This window comes from Phasianus colchicus, chromosome 38 (genome assembly GCF_987193195.1).
Source record: "Phasianus colchicus chromosome 38, bPhaCol1.hap1.1, whole genome shotgun sequence".
Taxonomy (NCBI): domain Eukaryota; kingdom Metazoa; phylum Chordata; class Aves; order Galliformes; family Phasianidae; genus Phasianus; species Phasianus colchicus.
Genome location: NC_143473.1, coordinates 144,486 through 148,950, shown reverse-complemented (window position 1 = coordinate 148,950; position 4,465 = coordinate 144,486). Strand labels below are relative to the sequence as shown.

Sequence of the window (4,465 nt, the reverse complement as noted above, 5' to 3'; positions counted from 1 at the left end):
GGCAACATCTGCCTCTAGCGGCCCTTCCAGCGTTCCCTTCTGTGCGCTTAGCGCCGGGCTGACGGCTCACCTGGGGTCGTGCAAACCCCTCCCGAGGCTTTTCTTCAGGCTGTCCCGGCAGCTGCAGGTGCCTTTAGCGCACACCAGCTCCGGCACTGGGCTGTGTAATAGACGCTGAAAAGCCGACAGCCTGCGGGCTGACTGGAGCACACGTTGTGAACGCGGCCGAGCAGCACGTCCGTAAAGCGCAGCCCGGGCTGCCCGGTGCAAAGGGCGCACGCTGCTGAGAACGCCCCCTGGAAGTGAGCGCAGGGTGCGTGCTGAGCTGGATGGGGAGCAGCGCCCCCTGGTGGGGGACGAGGGAAATGCAGCCGCCGAGGCATTCTTGGTGCAACGAGGGACCGGGGCTTGTTCAGCTTGGAGAAGAGAAGGCTCCGGGAGACCTCCCAGGCCTTGAAGGAAACGTTTAAACTGGAGGGGGAACAGATGTTTACGAGGGTGGATAATGACAGGATAATGGGGAATGGTTTTAAATTGAGACAGGGGAGATTTAGTTTAGATATCAGGGGGACGTTTTGCATTCAGACGGTGGTGAGGCATTTTAAAAGGTAGCCCATAGAGGACGTGGATGCCCCATCCTTTGGGGCATTCGAGGCCAGGCTGGATGTGGCTCAGGGCAGCCTGGTCTGGTGGACGGTGTCCCTGCACATGGCAGGGGGTTGAAACTAGATGGTCATTGTGGTCCTTTTCAACCCAGGCTATGCTATGATTCTGTGATTACCTTTAGATCTTCGATGTAACGCATGACCTTAGAGAAGCTCACGGATTTCCAAACTAACCTTGCGTCTCTTACAGAAGATCTGTGTCAGCAAGGTGTCTTGACGTCAAGCTAAGAAGGAAGCTGTGTGCCCAGTGTCATTCAGGCAGTGTGGTTTCTCCCTGGGAAGGGACACAAAGGGGAGCTGTTGAACAGGCACTGTGTCAGAACCTCTGCTTTCCCCCCCATCCCCCACACTCTGCCCCTAGACTTCCTTTACTATAGAAGCTCCCCACAACTCCCCAGTTTCCCCGTTCCACCTCTCCCTCCATCACCAGATCCTCTTCACACCCCACAGCAGTCCCACTCACTCACACCTTCCCCCCCTAGATTCCACACAACCCCCCTTTCCAGCCCAAAAAAGCCCCAAAGACCCCTTTCTCTCCTCACCCACACCCCCCTTTATCTCCCCTTATCCCCCCTTGGAATCATGCAGAAGGATCTGCATGAGACATCCTAGAGAGGTTTGGGGGCTCCAGGGGGCTCTTCTGGACTCAACCAGAAGAGTCTGGAGATATCCCAGCGGGACCTTGGGGTGTCCAGGGAGTCCCCGGGTTGGTCCTGTGGCACCATGGAAGGATCTGGAAGTTCCCACTATGGGCCCAAGAGCTCTGAGGAGTCCCTGGGCTGATTGGGAAATGGCCCAGTAGGGTCTGGTAGGGTCCAGGGAGTTCTCATGTGGGTCTGAGTGGTCCTGGAGTCATCCAGAAGGGTCTGGGGATGTCCCAGAGGAGTCCTGGGGTGTCCAGTGGGTGCTCATGTGAATCTGGGGGGTCTGGCCATCCGTCTCATCATCTGCTGTAACGTGACCACAGCACTTTCATCAGTGGTTTGGACTCACAGCGACAAGACGCACTTTGTCAACTGTGTCACCAAGGAATCATAAGAATTGGAATCGTTGGGACTGGTTAATATGGACTGCTGTTTGTACTCTACAGAACCCATCCTTGTTCAGTGTATTAATTTTAGTTTAGCTACTTTTAGGATTGTTTTTGAACCGTGCTTCTTTTTCTCTTAATAGAGAAGGGGGAGATGTGGGATAAAGTCATTATCTTGCTAATCGTTGCTGCGCAACATCGACCTCTGGCGAGGGGACAGTCGGACGGACTGAACGACCAGCGTTCCTATGCCGAAAGCCAATTTATTGCTGCGTAACAAGCACTTATATACCGTGACACGCGACCGCCCAGGAAACCCACGAACCCACCCAGGAAACCCATGAACCAATCCCCACTCTCCTTGTACCACCCCTTGTTCCACCCTCAACCCCACCTATTACCCTACACTAATGAGTAAAAAAGCTTAGCAGTAACTTGAGCCAGACGTAAACACACATGAGGCTCCTGCTTCGTACATGTAAGTTGCTGTTTCACAGGTATAAAAGGTTGTAAGCATCTTCAGTAAAGGTCCTTCATCCTTCCTTCTGCACCAGCAAGGGAGTCTGAGCCTCTCTCTCCGCACCAGCAAGGGAGCTCGAAGCCCTCTTGCCAACAAAGAGGAGAGGAGAGGAGAGAAGAGAAGGAGAGGAGAGAAAAGATTGAGCAGAACAAAGGAAAAAGGGAAGAGAGGAGCTTGTAAGGGGGAGAAGAGTGATGAACAAGAGGGGAGAAGAAAGAGGGCAGAACAGAAGAGAGGATACAGGTAAGAAGAGCAGATCTAAAAAGATCCTTTTTCGGAGCCGGACACCATCACTCTGATCAGAGTGCTGTTGGCTGTTCCCAGGCCCTAGAAAGCAAAGCAGCCACGTGCACAGAACGTGCTGGAGAATCACTGACAGACACAAAGGTCTCAGTGCCCAGTCTTGTGCAGGAGCATTTACCTGCTCTTAATTACAGCAATTTTGCATTAATGGAGCGATCCATTAGCAGCTAGTGTGGAGAAGAGGAGGCCCAGGGCAGACCTTATTGCTCTCTATAACTACCTGAAGTGAGGTTGTAGTGAGCTGGGGGTAAGCCTCTTCTCTCATGTAACTGGTGACAGAACTAGAGGGAATGGCTTCAAGCTGCACCAGGGGAGATTTACGCTGGACGTTAGGAAATACTACTTCTCTCAAAGAGTGGTCAGGCAGTGGAATGGGCTGCCTACGGAGGTGGTGGAGTCACCAACCCTGGAGGTGTTCAAGGAATGTTTGGATTTCATGTTGAGGGATATGGTTTAATGAGAACTACTGGTGATAGGTGGACGGTTGGACTGGATGATCTTACAGGTCTTCTCTAACCTTGGTGTTTCTGTGATCTTCTGTGATCTTCCCAGTCCCCAGTCCTGCCCTGTGCTGGTGCTCTGCAACAAACAGCAATCCAACACACTGTGTCCCTGCAGAATCACAGAATCGCTCACGTTGGAAAAGACCTTCAAGAGCATCGAGTCCAACCACGACCTGACCAAAGTACCCCAACTCTAACAACCCTCCTCTAAATCATGTACTGGAGCACCACATCCAAACAGTTTTTAAACATGTTCGGTGATGGTGACTCAACCACCTCCCCAGGGAGCCCATTCCAGTGCTCAACAACCCTTACTGTATAGAAGTTTGTCCTTATATCCAACCTAAACTTACCCCATGCCTGTGCGTTCTGTGCAACCCCACAGATGTGACAATGGGGTCTGGCTTCTGCACTGGCTTCTCAAAGGAAACGGTGTCAGGAGGAAGCAGCTGATCCTGCCACTCACACTGCTATTCTGGGAGTCCCTCTCCAGGACTCCCACAGCTTCCTCTTCCCAGCCCCGCTCAGCTCCTTGCGGGCTGCAGACGCTGCTGAGGCTCTCGCACTCCACGGCCGTCATCTTCTTCTCGTGCTGCCGGACCGCTCTCTGCAGGGCTGCGCTGAGTTCCTGCCGCTGCAGCCAGAACCGCAGCTCCCGTGCTGACAGATGGAGGAGCTTCATGCCGGCACCCACAGCACGTGGTCCCCGGGCTGCCGGTGGCACGGCAGGATGCTCCCTGTCTCCCATCGCCCCTCAGCTACGGCATCTGCCTATAATCTGCCTAAAGACCCTGCAGGGGGCTCCGGTCAGGCCGATCGACGGCTGATGCCAACGGCACGAGGTTCAACACCACCACACGCCGGGTCCCGCACGTTGGTCACAACGACCCCAGGCATCGCTGCGGGCTTGGGGCAGAGCGGCCGGAAGGCCGCGTGGAGGAAAAGGATCCGGAGCTGCGGGCCGACGCTCGGCTGAACGCGAGCCAGCAGCGCCTTGCGCAGGCGGCCGAGAAGCCGGCCGAGCAGCAGCAGCAGCTGATCGCCCCGCGCTCAGCCCCACCCCGCACAGCGCCGGCCTCGGGCCGGCACCACGACCGCCTGGAGCGGAACGTCAAGGTGCCCGCGGAGCCGCTCGCCTCCAGCAAGTTCCCCAGCGCCACCGCCGGGCCGCGCCGCCCGCCCGGACGCCCCGCTCCCCCACCTGCCGGCGGCCGCCAGCCCGCGCTCGCCGCTCTCCAGCAAGGCCCGCACGGAGCGGAGCGGGGCGGGGCGGTGCGGGCCCGGCCTCGCTGAGGTCCCCCACGTCCCCGCCCTCCTCCCGCAGCCGCAGCCGGGGCCCCGGAAGCGGAGCGGCCGCACAACGGCAGGCATCGCGAGGGCAGCCGGGCCGGGGCCATGGGAACGCGCGCGGTGATGTCGCAATGACGGCGCGCCCGCGGACAGA

At 57.0% G+C, this 4,465-nt stretch overlaps 1 long non-coding RNA gene across 1 annotated transcript; it reads right to left on the bottom strand.

The window, feature by feature from the left end:
• Positions 1–1,938: 1,938 nt before the first annotated feature.
• Positions 1,939–4,223, bottom strand: LOC149913331 (uncharacterized). The gene is made up of 2 exons (XR_016461300.1): positions 3,375–4,223; positions 1,939–3,130 (listed from the first exon to the last, which is right to left on the bottom strand). It is a non-coding gene; the product is annotated as an uncharacterized LOC149913331 (long non-coding RNA).
• Positions 4,224–4,465: the final 242 nt, after the last annotated feature.